This window comes from Dendropsophus ebraccatus, unplaced genomic scaffold (assembly GCF_027789765.1).
Source record: "Dendropsophus ebraccatus isolate aDenEbr1 unplaced genomic scaffold, aDenEbr1.pat pat_scaffold_2148_ctg1, whole genome shotgun sequence".
Lineage (NCBI taxonomy): Eukaryota > Metazoa > Chordata > Amphibia > Anura > Hylidae > Dendropsophus > Dendropsophus ebraccatus.
Window position 1 is genome coordinate 579 of NW_027209590.1, and position 16473 is coordinate 17051.

Sequence of the window (16473 nt, forward strand, 5' to 3'; positions counted from 1 at the left end):
ACTGAATATACAGATACTGACTGAATAACATAGGGTGAACGCAGCCTATAAAACTATCTTCTGACATGTTTTTGGGATGAAATGTTTATTGTATTGTATTTTATATATAGTCATCTGTGGTGAATCTGCTTGAATATTTTCAGATATTTATGGTCCCTGGGCTATAAACCCTCCTGTTGACTTGTAGTAAACTAATGAATGATAAATACTACAGTACACAAAGAAATACACTCTATGCAACTAATAGGAACGGATTGCAGGAGGAAACTGATGCACAGTCTTCTTCGTTCAGAGTTGTATCAATGACAGGCCTGTATTCCAAGGATAACCTAACAAGAAACAGAATATTTAAACTTTTCCTTGATATAAACAGTGGGTTTAAAAAGCAGTGACACAGATTTTAAGGATATTAAACCCCAATATACACAATTAACATTTTAGTCATTGCTATCCTAAGTCTAGCTGGTAGCTGCCAGACAGTCAGAATTACCAGAATAGCAAGAACAGTGCATTGTGACTTGAGAACAACAGAACACAATGGGGACATCTATCAAGACTGGTATATTAATACACCACCTAAATAAAGCCCCGCCCCCTTTTCCTCAGCCAGATTTCTTTAGAGGCGCAAACCTCTTAGCAAATCCATCCGTTTCTGTGTCTGGCACAACAAATCTAACCCTGCTCCCGAGCAGTGTAGATTTGTAACAGGATTTACTCCTGCGAGCGGACGTAAATCATGATAGATTAGGCGCAGGAGGAGGCCGCACCTCCTCCCCACCTTTCTGCACCCCCCAATTAGGCGAGCGGAGGTTATGGCTGGCATACACCAGGGAAAGGCAAGAATCTGCACCTTCTCCCTGGTGTACGCCCATGCTGCAGCTGTCATAATCTCCCCATCTGTCATAATCTCCCCCACTGCCAGTATTAACTATGAGCTACCTTTCCAGGTAGAACCTTCACTGGACTATTTTTAACATTTATTATAGTTATATCACTTGTGCAATAAATAATGTCAGTTCACAAATATTTTGTACCTTGCCCTTCTTATCAACAAATGAGAGTGTGTGTTTTCTCCAGTGTGTCTTCAAAAGGTTTCGTCTGCTGTCCTTGCAGTGGCTTAGAGAATCATATTCATCAATTCTGACCTATGCCCAAGAAGAATTGTTCATTAATGTTAAGTCATAACATTACTTAAGTAAGTTTATCTTAAATTAAAAGTGAACTAGGAATATAGTACAAAAACATTGTGTTAAAGGTGTTTATCCAGGCTTAGGCTATGTTCACACAATGTACTAAACAACAGCAAATATGTGGCACTCAATATGGTCGTTGTCTTGACTGCGGCTGTAGGAACATTATTTCAGTCAGTACTCTGACTGCTGGCCGTTTTAGGGTGTTGTCTTGTAATAGCAGTACAATTGACTTTGGTGCAGAAGGACGTTTAAAAAAAAAGCGGATGCTATTTAATACATTGTGTAAGCCAACAGTCGTCCATTTTGCTTAGTTGGGGTGTGGTTTTGCAGCTTAGTTACATTGAAGCGAAGTGAACTGAATTGTAATACCATACACAACCAACCTGGGGACGGGGGTGTCCTGTTTTTTTTAAATTCAAAGCAGCTGTGCTTTTTCTAATTCTAGAAAAAACCCCTTTAAAATTGTTAAATAGTGAGTTTCAATCTATTATTTCTTGAAATTGTATTTATGATGGCGTTTGAGCTTGTATTGCTTCCTCAGTTGCAGGAGGCTGTGTTGAAGCACAAGCTGTCTCATGCAAAGAATGGGTGCCAAATGGTTGCAATTCTTTAGTCAAGCTAACAGCAGTTTAGAAGACTCTAACCTGCTGTTATGTTCCTATAGGGCAGTGATGGCTAACCTTGACACTCCAGCTGTTGCAAAACTACAACTCCATCATGCCTGGGCAGCCAAAGCCATATCTTTGGTTGTTCAGGCATGATGGGAATTGTAGTTTTGTAACAGCTGGAGTGTCAAGGTTAGCCATCACTGCTATAGGGCCTGGGAAGCTGAAAATGAGAGTAGTTTTCTTTCCTTTATCCACAGCACCGTTGTTGTTAAAACCTCAATTTTTCATATATAAATTAGGCAGTTTGATGCACTCTGGGTGGTACTACAGCCCTCACCAATATTTGTGAGGAGGCAGCGTGGATCAATGTACCAAGTTCCACCCCCAGTGCACCAAACCCCCTAATTTACATATTAATAAGACACCGGATTAAACAAAAACATTGCTAAGGATGAAGGGAAGAAAATTGCCTTAGAGGGGTTGTCCCACCTGCCAAAAATTTGGATTGACACCACTGTGTCCCCACTCACTTCCTGGTTCAGCATGGGGTGGGGGGTGGGGGCTAGGGGTAGCGGTGCCAGGACCACTGCGTCTCCCACTTAAAGGGAACCAATCACCGGAAAAACGCATATAGAGCTTTTGAAATGTGCTGTTAGAGCACACAGCACACTTGCCACACGTGTTTCCATAGCCTCCGTGCCTTCCCCGTGTAAGCCGCAAAGTAACTTTATAAAACTGGCGCCCTGTATGCTAATTACCTGAGGTAGTCACCTGGGCGGTGTTCGGCTAGCAGGTAGTCACGGTCCCCTGGGCGTTCTACCGCTGTAATCACGCCCCTCTGGGCGTGATTCAAATGGCCGAGTAGCTGTGACATTCTGGTGCCGGACGCCACCGCACATGCGCAGTGCAGCCGCTTCCATTCCGGCGGTACTGCGCCTGTGCAGAATAGCCTCGAATAGCCTGTTAGCCGGAGTTCGAGGCTATTCTGCACAGGCGCAGTCCAACCGGAATGAAAGCGGCTGCACTGCGCATGTGCGGCGGCGTCCGGCATCAGTACGTAAGCGCGCCGACGTTGGGCATGGCGCGCTCCCGAGTGACGCCACAGCCACTCTGCCATTTGAATCACGCCCAGAGGGGCGTGATTACAGCGGAAGAACGCCCAGGGGACCGTGACTACCTGCTAGCCGAACACCGCCCAGGTGACTACCTCAGGTAATTAGCATACAGGGCGCCAGTTTTATAAAGTTACTTTGCGGCTTACACGGGGAAGGCACGGAGGCTATGGAAACACGTGTGGCAAGTGTGCTGTGTGCTCTAACAGCACATTTCAAAAGCTCTATATGCGTTTTTCCAGTGATTGGTTCCCTTTAAGTCACATATGTCTCCAGGGACAAGCCAAGGGAGAGGAAATAAACTATACTTTCTGCTTCCTGAGATCCAGACCATCCGACAGATAACACCAGCTATCAACAATAGAGATAAGTGAACATTGAGCATTAAGGCTGCATTCCCACGTTCCGTGATCCTGACGGATCACGGACGTGGAATGCATGTACTGGAGCCCCCCCTGCGCCCGGACAGCATCTGTAATTAGATGCTGGGAGCGGGGGAGACTGTATTCATAAGCGCCGCGCTGTAGTAACAGCACCGCGCGGCTGATTCATCAGCGCGGCGCTTATGAATACGTCTCCCCCGCACCCAGCATCTATTACAGATGCTGTCCGGGCGCGTGGGGCTCCAGTACATGCATTCCACCGACTGATCACGGAACGTGGGAATTGCAGCCTTAGTCTGCCTGGAAACATGAACACAGCCATAGCTCAGACTAACTGAGTGTGCTCGAGGTTTGCTTGTCTCTAATCAACACTATAGGAAGAGAAAGGGCTCAAACTTCAAAAGAAATATATCTTGCTAATGCAAAACTTTTTTGTTCAAGTTTTTTTTTTGCGTTCCTTATCACCGAACAAAAGTTTAGGCGATGGGAATACCCCTTACATTCTTAGCTTCCCCAACCTTATGGGAACATAACAGCAGGTTAGAGTCTTCTATCTTACCTTGTTTCCTGATAGTGACAATTCTGAACACTATTCAGATTGTGGGTAAACTGATTGAAGCAGACAGTTATAGAACATACCTTATAATCTTCTCTTGCATGAGCACCTCGAGTCTCTTTGCGAGCCTCAGCTGCGTAACAGTCTGCAGAGCACACAGCATTAGGTTTTGCAATTCAGACTCTCTATCAGATCAGTGTTCCATACAATTCCTAAAAATTACAAAATAATGGACAGTGAAGTTTATTAATCTTAATCTTTCTGTTTACAAGTTCTCAGTTTATAACCACTGTTTCACGCTGTGGAGAAAACCTTTTGTGTCAATTCTTGGATGGTAGTATTATTATCAAAGATATATTATAACATATTATGCAACAGGCTTTCTGACAATCAGACCCGTAGACCTCATTTTCTGGAACTTCTTATTAAGTGTTCTTTTCATACATACTGCAGATGTTAAAGAGGATGACCACCAGGTATCCTCTTTAACCTGAAGCCACGGATCGAACGGGGAAGCCGGTGCCGAGGTCCATTTTCCGGACTGAGACGTTGCTCAAGCACTGAAGGTAGGCCGGCCCGTCTCCAGTGGGAGGGAATTCCCTCCCCTCTTTGACGCGGCTTCATTCATTCTAAGGGAGCCGCGTCATGGAGGGGAGGAATTCCCTACCACAGGGGCAGCCGGCCTACCTCCAGTGCTTGAGTACCGCTGGTTCCGGTGCATAGAACGGCGCCGTGCACGGGAACCGTCCTCGGTCCGGGAAAACGGACCGCAGCACGGCTTTGCCGTGCCAGCGCCGTTCAATCCTTGGCTTCAGGTTAAAGAGGATTACCTGGTGGTACATCCTCTGTAAGGTAAAGTCTTAAAACATTTCCATCTCTTGTCTTACAGAACCATGTTATTTCTTCTAAATTGATGTGTACATTACATTTTTATTAGCATGGTCTGCTACGCTTGCCTGATCAGCGAGACCAGTGCTCATTTGCAGTGACCACCAATGCAGCTTTTTAACAGCGGTTACTAATGAGCCTTATTGCGATCCCATCTGCTTTTTACGGGATCATATAATGTGTATGTTGTGCTCCTGCACCGGCATTGCAAGAGATCAGTTGTCAGTGCATTCTGCTGTCAAATCATGACCACAGCATGTAACGGGTTCTGGTACCCTGACAAGCCATATTCACCTGATCAGAATCCAGCAACGAGGTCTGGCTTCTGGTCAGTATCCATGGCAATCCCTGGGGCCTTCTGAAGATCCCTGGGCCTACCCTGGATATGCCTCCACACATCCATGTCAGAGGCATGGCTGTGAGATGCCTGCCAGCATAATGCTGATATATACTATCCAATACACTACAGTGGTAGTGCAGTGTATCATTACAGTGATCAGAAGATCACTGGTTAATGTGCAATAGTATACACTAATGTAAAAGTAAAAAAAAAAACTGTAAAATAAAACAAAGAAAAATGCCCCGTTCCTACCCCCTACCCAAACTAAATAAACTGTTACATGAAACAGGAGAAAAAAAAACACAAAAAAATATACATTTGGTATTGCCACGTCTGTAACAAGCAAAGCTATAAAATTATGCCATTATTTGTATTGCACGGTGCATGCTGTAAATTAACAACAAAAAAAAAGCACTGGAATTGCTGTATTTTGTCAATCTGTCTCAAAACATCAGAAAAAAAGATCAAAAAGTCTGGTATCAATAAAAAGTACACATGTTCCCGCAAAAAATTTGCCTAAAACCAGCTCCATCACGTGAAATATTAGAACGCTATGGATTTTGCAATGTGCCAACAGGTTTTTTTTTTTTTTTTTTTGGGAAAGATAGTTTCTACTGTGCCAAAGTGCTGTGCTGAAAAGTGTAAGTTTGATATAAAAAAAAAAATATGATTTTTCCTATTTTTTTTATATCTTGATGTTTTTCATAATTGATCAACCACCTGGCAGAACAATCGCTGTGGCCATTAACATTCATTGTTATCTGAGGTATATCTGTTTACACAGATGGAAGTGCGGCCAGTAACAATACATTTTACCACCACACAAAAAAATCAGATCAGCTGAGAAGTGGCCATTTACTCGCTTGGCTGATCTCTGTCTCTTTTACACGGGCTGATTATTGGCTGAATTAGTGTTCCTAGGAACGTTCATCAACAGTAATCAGCCTGTGTAAAAGAGCCTTTAAAAAACATATCTATTATCTATACCATAAACACATATTAAATTATTGTAAAAAAAAAAAAACTATACCTCTATCAAATGTTTGGAGGTCGTCCATAGCAGAGTGCAGTGCACTTAACTTTTCACATCCTTCCTTTAGTACAGATCCTGTTCTGAAAACAGCAGCATCATTCTGCATAGTCTGTAGTCAAAGAATTTTTTTTTCTATTTACTCATCTTAGGCAGCATGTTTTAGCAACAAAAATAGGGTTGAACAGGGTAACATTTGGGACAATAATTGTGATAAGCTATTCTTTGAATATTTTATCAATATCAATGCTGTAGTCCTAAAAACTTTTTAGTTGTAGTCCCAAAAAGTTTCCAATATGTAATGCTAATTTTCTCCAAGTGACACTGCTCTATTTTGCCCCTCTGGGCTGCTTTGTTAGGGTCCTATTACACGGAGCGATTTTTAACAATTAACAACTAACAATAACGATCGCAAACAAGATTGTATATCATTAACATGAAATCGTTCACCATATTACACAGAACAATGGTCGTTAGATACGATCATTACTACGATCGTTATTGCGATGGTTATTGCGATCGTTACTATTATCATTTATTCCCTCTGATCCCAGCAAAACAATGATCAATGAGCAATTACACTGAACGATTAGTGAAAAAATGCGGAACTTGAGCGAACGAACGTGGAATTACAGCGGACGATTAGTGGACGATTAACGATAGTTTTAGGTTCAGATCTAAATCAATGATCAACGACATACCAACGATTTTTTGATCGTTGCCTGCAATTACACAGAACGATTATCATTTAAATTTGAACGATATAACGATTTTTCGCATGATAATCGTCCCATGTAATAGGGCCCTTAGAGTATGTTGACATGATCAAAAGAAGCACAGTCTAACTGTTCAAAACCCTGCTCCTCTTGGTTTTTTTCAATGAGGTATAGCGCTGAAACTCCCATTGAAGTCAATAAGGGTTTCAAGGCTCACCACAGTGCCCACAGTCCAGTTAGTGCCATGGCGCAGCACTTCACATGGGTGCTTATTTTTGTCCAGGTGAACTTATCCTAAAGCCGTCTTCCCACATTACAGCCACATGTAGCCAAAAACCACACTCCCATAAGTCACAATAGCAGCATAATGTTGCTGATTAATCCCGACAACATTGCACACTATGACATAGTGTGGTGCATAGACATGTAATGCCGACAGCATGTGTTTTACCTGCTATTGCCGATAGACCGCTACGATATGTCGGAATAGGAGCAACTGACATCGTTCATTGTTTGCTCAGTCTCTTGCATACAGCGACGTATGTCTGCTGCCGTCGCTCCGTTGAATGCATGCAGCAGTGTACCTATGTGCAGCGATTAGCATGCCTACACCGCTTGATAGCGGCAAAGATATAGCGCCGTTTGAACGACTGAATTACATGTATTACAGCTTATTGTACTGCTGACAGTGTCAGTTTGCGTAGGCACATACCTTACTGATAAAGACAGTGGTACCACTAGTTGTGAATTTTCTTCATTGATGTCAAAGAGAAATATCAGAGGACAGCTGATAAGTCCTTCTTACCAATGTACTAACAGTCACTAATATTTGGATTGAGTTACCTTCTGTAAGTTAAGCCTCAGCTCTGATGTTCTGGTACTTCCATTGGCAAACCGTAGTTTGTCCAGGTTCGCAACAGACTCCTCTCCAGCATTATCTTTAACTGGAGGTAATACCTCACCTAGAAAAGACAGACTCAAATAAACAGCTGTAAACTCAAATTTATATGAATGTATGACAAAATAATCAAACAATAATGGTTTCGCTTCCGAGCTGCTTTTATCTTCATCTCTGCTTTTAGCATTGTAAAAGTTTTGGTATGAACTAACCAGCAGAGTCATGTGAGTCAAACTGGCTGGTATGAATTCAATGTCTATGAAGGCTATCTAGCAGCCAGTCCCTTCAGGCTTGAGCTCAAACTGGTTCCGCCACCGAGCTTATTTGCCAGAGACCAATATATACCTAAGGCTAGGTTCACACAGCAGTTTTGAAATGTTTTTTTTTTTTACATCCGTTTTATGCAAAAATGGATGAAAAATGGGTGCTTTGATTGCATGCATTTTCATTTGTTTTTCCATTGACTTCTATTATTAAAAAAAACTGATAGAAGAATGGATCAACACAACTTTTGTTTGTTTTTAGCGTACACAAAAATGCATTTTTGTGTACGCTAAAAAAGATGGATGTACTTGATTTCCTTTCTTTTTTTAGAGAGAGAGCTAACGCTTTGACTTTAACCACGGTGACCAATTTCTTTCAGTCAGTGTGTTAATATCCTCAATTGTCTGATCCTCATCGAGTTGCAAAATCAACCAAGGCATCAAAAAATCATACAGAAGAAAACATTTTCCCCTTAAAAACTTACCTGGTTTGCAGGATTCAGCAATATCAAGTGCACAAGCACGGCCAAATACAACCAAATCTAGGAGGGAGTTTGCTCCAAGCCTGTTGGCACCATGCACAGAAGCACATGCTGCCTCACCACAAGCATATAAGCCAGGGACCACTCTGTCCTCGCCATTTACATGGATATAGCCTTAAAACAAATAAATATGTTTTAATCAGTTTTAATGTCGTACTGAATAAAGGTCTATAAAGAAACAAGGGACCATACTTAAGCACACATGAGCCAAGAATCACACATTGAGTAAGCTCACTGGACAAACAATTAGTCACATCATTTAATATTGTGTAACTCCGCCTCTGGCCTTGATAACTGGTTGCAATGTTCGCTCTCTAACAGGTTGGGAAGGACCTTCATTCACTGACGGCAGCAATTTCTGACAGGTTTGAAAGCAATTTTGATCCAAAAGCTGCGAAACGCGTCTCAGGTCCATCTCAGTTACGATCCTTATTCAACCACAATGACTTTCGTGGCCTACAACACTGTTTGTAGACACGTTGAACAGTTTGCTGCAAAACACCAACAAATCCAGCACTTTACTCACCGTATGGCCATGGGCACAGCCAAACACGATTGCCTCTTATGTTACATCCTTACATTTACCCATGTTTACGTACATTTACCAATTGAAACAAAAAACTGTCTAATTGATCGCTACTGCCTTATGATCATGTAGCGGCAGTGAGCGTGCAGTTGAGCATGTGACGCTGCCCCATCTGCACCAGCTTAATGATTCATCTGTGCTTGCGCACTCGGGTGGCTAATTTTTTGTCCAGTGAGCTTATTTCAATATAAAACCAGTGCAGAATTGAGCGCCAACCACAAGTCTAACATGACAATGTAAAACTAAAACTATCCAGATTATTCCTTTGATTTAGGAAACCTAAAGGTCCATTGAACTGAATTCTCTGTACTGTAGTGTAGTAAGGTAAAACAATTAAATTGCAAGATAGATTATTAAATACATTTTTACAATCTACATATTTACTTTAAATACAAAAAAGTGCATGGCTCTAAAATGGGAGTGTTGGAGTATACATTATGTGTAAGAAAACTGAGTTTGTTAAAACAATACCTGGCCTTTATAATTGGTAGGTATGCCCCCCATGTTATAATGGACAGTGGGCAGGACAGGAATGGGCTCCTTTGTGACATCAACCCCCTGCAAAAATCATTGCAGTCTCTGAGATGCCTGGCAGACGGAAGCCAACTGCTGAGGTGGGAGATGGTGAAGCTGGAGGTAGACATGGTCTTTATCTGGCCCACAGCCTCTGTAAAAGAAGACAAGAATAAGGTAAAGATTAATGTATGATGAAATAGAAGTCCTGCTTCTCTTTTATATTTTATTACCTTATGAACAGAGATACAGTTTTAATAAACAGACCTTCCTTCACGTATTTCAATGGTCATAGAGCGGCAAACAACATCCCGTGAAGCTAGATCTTTAGCTACAGGCGCGTATCTTTCCATGAATCTTTCACCTTCACTGTTAACAAGGATACCTCCCTCACCACGACTTCCTTCAGTTATTAAACAGCCAGCTCCATAAATACCTGTTGTAAAACACAGTATGGAAATTTTTTTTTTTTAAATTATAAAAAAATGATAATACCAGGTGTGTAATACATGATATTAAACCCTTGCCAGGCCGGGAGGTATAGATATGTTTGGATCAATTTCTAGAAACTACATAATATACCTGATTCACCAGTGGCTGAATGTAACTTTTATTAGAATTATTAAAAGTATACCAAAGACTATAGTGGAGTGTAAGTTAAAATGTAAATGAGACGGCAAGGATGCAGGGTAACCCCTTTGCAAGCCGTATCGTGTGTAAATGCTGTGTGTCACACTGATACTTTGTGCAGGGTATTAAGAGTTCGATGCATCCAGAAATCCTGGGGAGGGTAACAGCAGAGGATCGCTAACATATAATTGTGATGGTCATTGGACTAACCAGTATAAAATTAGCTGGGAGTGCCTCACTGTATTAGTGCCTCTTTAGGATATTGCGTGATGTAGGGTTCCATTCGGAGTGATGGGGGTTGTGGTCTAGCTATGCTGCTTAGACTAGCCTCGGTTCAGAGTGATTTGGTACTGTATATGCTCATTATCCCACTAGTTCCCCATTACTGCATAGCTCTCCCTACGACGCTACCTTGATCTCAGAGACAATTAAAAGGAGCTATGCCTACTGACATGTTTCGTCAGGTAAACTAACTTTTTCAAAGTGATGGCATTACTTTACGATAAGTCTGGCAAAGGGATTGCCGTCTCATTGACATTTTAACTCGCACTCCACCATAGTCTTTGGTATACTTTTAATAATTCTAATAAAAGTTACATTTTAGCCACTGGGGAATCAGGTAAAGAACGTATTTTCCAGTTTCCAAGTAGTATCAATCCGCTTGCAATAGGATGGATAGAATTCAGTAGCGAAGTAAAACCGGGTCCCCTCTCACTTGGCTAAGTTGTGCAGGATCGAGGCACAACTCTCCATGTGTATACTCAAGAAGAGAACCAGTGTGCAGCCTTCCTGCAAACCCACACCAGGGCTGTAGCAAGATGCAGTCCTCCTCTCCCAATTCTAGCAAGATTAAGTTGCGCCTGTTAACCCTGCTTGAATTGAGAGAGGAGGACTGCATCTTTCATTAGTTTCAGGCAGTGATGTTTTTACTGTACCTGTTGGATGAAACTGTACAAACTCCAAGTCTTGGCAGGGTAGCCCAGCTCGTGTCACCATGGCATTGCCGTCACCGGTGCATGTGTGTGCTGAAGTGCAACTAAAATAGGCTCGACCATATCCCCTGGGACAAAAGGAAGAAAAATGATCCTCTAATAAGTAAATTGAAACACTAGCAATTATAACATATTATATTACTGTATGTTGTTATGCTTTAAATCCAGAACTTTTAATAGAAGATATGTAATGTTTATGTAACCACAGTGCCTGGGACTCTAATAATGAAGTTAGTTTTTCCTACCTTCATCCTCAGAGCCATTTTCAGTAAATTTTCACTTACATAATATGTAAATTTAGGTGGTTTTGTGCACTGGAAGCAGGACTACCACCCTCTGTACAGTGATCCACTCTGTTGGCCCACTCACTCTCTCTTAAATATTTATCCAGCACTCTACAGTGATTATCAACAGAGTGACATCACTGCAGAGTAGGAATGGTCTGAAACGAGTTCGTACGGAGTTCGTACGAACCCGAACCATCCGCAATGATTACCGTTGTCTGCCCGCTCCGTGCAGCGGGCGGATCCAGCGGGAGGAACGCCTGGAAAAACTGGGATACAGCCATAGCCATAGGTAATTATCGGTAATCTGATGCCGAGCGTTCAGGTTCAGCCGAACCCGAACCTCGGCGGGTTCGGACCATCCCTACTGCAGAGGGTCAGGCTAATGGGAGGGGCAGGCTTAATGGATGAATGTGTCATTTTTATTTTATTTTTTAAAGATATTTTAATTATTTTAGGTTTCAGTAAAACAATACAGGCATTATAATTAAAGACATTGTAAAGAAAAGTACAGATTACAGAGCGTTCCATCGAGAATTGTTACAAGCAGAATAAGGCCAATGCATGGGACACTGTCATTCAATTTTAAGCTGAATATGTTGCTTCACATACTCAGCCATTGATAAAGGAAAAGGGGGGGGGGGGTAACAGGGGAAGTCTTCGTAACATTATAACTTGCCGGGTCACTGTTAAATTTCTACCCTGCTAAAGCTGCCTCAGTCAAATGGATTTACTGACATTGAGCAGAATATGCAGGGGGAAAAAAAAGTCGGGAATTATACTCACTACCAAGTGTCTCTGGAAGCAAGGCCAACACAATAACTGTTGGATTTGCTATAAAGGTGTATTCACACAGAGTTTGCCATCTGCGGCTTATGGGGCACTGACGCTCCAGAAGCTCTCCAGATGCAGTGAAGTAGCGAGGTGGAGGGGCTGCTGTGAACAACCCACTCCACCATTCACTCATAGCCTGCAGGCACTTCAGACCTGCAGCCTATGAGCTGCTGGGAAGCAATCCCCTCACTCGCGGAGGTTGCAAGACATGGGGTGCTCCTTGGAACCGGGGCTAGGTGAGTATTAGTTTTGTTTTTTTCTAAATGGAGACACAGGTGGCATTATTACAATATAAGGCTGGGTTCACACACAGTATATTTCAGGCAGTATTTGGTCCTCATGTCAGGTCCTCATTGCAACCAAAACCAGGAGTGGATGGAAAACACAGAAAGGCTCTGTTCACACAATGTTGAAATTGAGTGGATGGCCGCCATATACGGTAAATAACTGGCCATTTTATTTCAATACAACAGCATGGGTTTTAAAATACAGCAAATATTTGCCATTGAATGACGGCGCCACCATCAGTTACAACTTGTGTGAACAGAGCCTTTCTGTGTTTTTTAATCCACTCCTGGTTTTGGTTGCAATGAGGACCTGACATGAGGACCAAATACTGCCTGAAATATACTGTTGTGAACCCAGCCTGAAGGTGCAGGGGGCATTATACTAAATGGAGGCACAGGGGCATTATTACTGTATTGAGGCAGAGAGGAACATTGTTACTAAATGGAGGGAGAGGGGGGCATTATCCTAAATGGATCACAGTGGGACATTATTACTAAATGTAGGCACAGAAGGACATTATTACTTAATGGAGGCAGAGGGACAATATAACTGTATGGAGGCGGGGGTTACTGAAATGACTGTCACTAAGGGTAGTACCAGGTACAGCCACTACTCAATGTTCAGAGCTGTTCCCTGCAACAAAGAGGCTACAGTGCTTGCCGGAGTGCCAAAACTCTTTCATCGGCTGATCAGTGGGGATGCCATCCAGTCGGACCCCCACTGATCTGATTTTGATGTCCTATGCAAAGGACAAAGTTCAGAGAAAAACTCTTCAATGAACATTCCTAAACTGTAGAAATATATGTCCCCTAAAACAACTCACCCGTAGCTATGACTGTGTTTCTTAGCCTTAAAACGATGTATGGATCCATCTTCCATGCACAAAGCAATATAACACCACGGCATTCTCCTTTTCATTAAAAGATCCAAAGCAAAGTATTCTACAAAATAGCTGTTGTCTATCTAAGAGACTGAATACAGATAAGAATTATCATTTAGATGTGTTACTTACCCTATTTACCTTCCAGGACTAATTTTTTCAAATACATTGCTTTAACCCCTTAAGGACAGAGCCTGAAATGCCTAATGACAGAGACAAATTTATGAATATGACCAGTGTCACTTTATTCATTAATAACTTCGGGATGCTTTACCTATCCGGCTGATTCTGAGAGTTGTTTTCTCGTGACATATTGTACTTTACATTTCTGGTAAATTGAGTCGATACTCATAACAAATCTTTATGAAAAAAAACCAAATAATGTGAAAAAATGCATTTTTCCAACTTTGAAACTTTTTTGCGTATACAGAAAAGTGGTTATACCACATAAATTATATATTAAATAGCATTAGCAACATGTCTACTTTATGTTGGCGGCATTTATTAACTATCTTTCATTTTTTTTAGACAATGGGGAGCTTAAAACATTAGCAGCAAATTTCCAAATTTTCAGTAAAATGTCAAAATCAGATATTTTTAGGGACCTGTTCAGATTTAAAGTGTATTTGAGGGGCCTGTATGTTAGAAGCCCCACAAGCACCCCATTTCAGAAACTGCACCCCCCAAACTCTGCAAAAGCATATCCAGAAAGTGTTTTAAAACCCTTTAGGGGAGTCACAGAAATAAAAGCTAAGTGTGTAAGGAATTTGAAAATTTTAATTTTCTGTGCAGAGATTTTATTGTAATCCAATATTTTTCATAATTATAAACCTATTACCAGAGAAATGCACCCAAATAATTATTGTCCCGTTTCTGCAGTTTATAGAAATACCCCATATGTGACCCTATTGCGCTATTTGACGCAACCACAAGCCTCAGATATAAGGGAGCGCCTAGTGAATTTCAACGCCTCCGTTATATTTGGTCATTTCTGACTGTACCACTTCAGGGTTGGCAGAGGCTCGGGGTGCCAAAACCTAAAAAACAACCCCTAAAAGGGACACCATTTAGAAAACTACACCCTCAAGGAATGTAACAAGGGGTGCCGGTGAGCATCTGGACCCCACAGGTGCTTCACAGATTTTCAGAACATATGGCTTGAAAAAAGAAAAAAAAAATTTTTTACACTAAAATGTTGTTCTAGCCTTCAATTTTCATTTCTTAAAGGGATAAGAGGGAAAAAAAGACAAAAAAGTGTAGCGCAGTTTTCTCCCGAGTACGGAATACCCCCATGTGGCGATAAAGTGCCAAGGGGCGCAGGACGAGCCTCCACAGGGAAGGAGCGCCAATTGGCTTTTGAAGCTGATTTTCACTGAAAAGGATTTCAAGGGCCATGTCGCATTTACAGAGCCCTCGTGCTGCCAATACACTGGAAACCCCCCCACAAGTGAACCCCCATTCTGGAAACTACACCCCTCAAGGAATCTAACAAGGGGTCAGTGAGCATATGGACCCCACTGGTGACGGGCACAAATGTGGAACAATGTGACGTGAAAGTGAAAAATTTCATTTTTTCACTTTCATGCACAAATGTGCCCGTCATCAAGGGTCCTATCCTCACTGCACCCCTTGTTAGATTCCCTGAGGGTGTGTTTTCAGATATGGGGTCACTTGTGGGGGGTTTACCACTGTTTTGGCAGCACGAGGGCTCTGTAAATCACATGGCCGTTCATCATCCATTCTAGCCAAATCCAACCTCCAAAATCCAAATGGCGCTCCTTCCCTTCGGAGGCTTGCCCTGCGCCCACATGGCGCTTTATGTCCACATGTGGTATTTACGAGACTCGGGGAAATTGCTCTACACATTTGTTTTTTTTTTCCCTCTTTTAACCCCTTGGGAAAATGATCAATTCAAGGCTAACCAACATTTTGTAAAAAATATAATATTTCATTTTCTCACACCACTTTGTTCCACATTTGTGCCCGTCACCAGTGGGGTCCCTATGCTCACTACACCCTTTTTACATTCCTTGAGGGGATGCAGTTTCCATAATGGGGTCACTTGTGTGGTGTGTTTCAACTGTCTTGGCAACACCAGGGCCTTTGTAAATGCAACATGGGCCCTCGAAAATCACATTCCGCCAAATCCATCCCTCCAAAAACCAAATTGCGCTCCTTCCCTTGCGAGGCTTACCTGCACCCGCATGGCGCTTTTGGTCCACATGTGGGGTATTTGCCGTACTCAGGGGAAATGCGCTACAGCATTTATTTTTTCTTTTAGCTTTTAGCCCCTTTGTGAAAAGTGAAAAATCATGACAAGATTTCCTGATTTAGAGTAATCAATTTTACAAAAATTACACTACATGTTGGTCTAGCCTTGATTTTTTTCCATTTCCACAAGGGGTTAAAAAGAAAATGAACACAAAACGTGTAGGGTACGTTTCCCCTGAGTGACGAAAATACCCCACATGTGGGCATACATGTGCCATATTGGGCACTAGGGCAAGTCCCCAAAGGACAGAGCGCCATTTAGAGGCTGAATGGAGGATTGGGGCCATGTCCCGCAATTACAAGCTCCTGTGCTGCCGGACAGTAGAAACCCCTGACAATGACCCCATTCTGGAAACTACACCCATAAGGAATCTAAACAGTGTGCAGTGAGCATATGGACCCCACTGGTGCGGGCACTTAAGTAGAACATGTGCCGGCGAAATACAAAATAAACCATTTTTTTCATTTTCACATCCCAAAGTGGCCGTCACCAGGGGCCATATCCCCGCTGCCGCCCCTTGTTAGATTCATTATGGGTGTAGTTTCCAGAATGGGGTCACTTGTGGGGGGTTTCTACTGGCCCTGGCCCAAGAGGCTTTGTAATTGCATCATGGCATCCTCTATTGGAATGGCGGCATACCTACTTAGCTGGGGGTAAAAGGGACC

At 42.3% G+C, this 16473-nt stretch overlaps 1 pseudogene; it reads right to left on the reverse strand.

Moving 5' to 3' along the window:
* Positions 1-240: 240 nt before the first annotated feature.
* Positions 241-15742, reverse strand: LOC138775830 (succinate dehydrogenase [ubiquinone] flavoprotein subunit, mitochondrial-like; annotated as a pseudogene).
* Between the last annotated feature and the right edge of the window lie 731 nt (positions 15743-16473).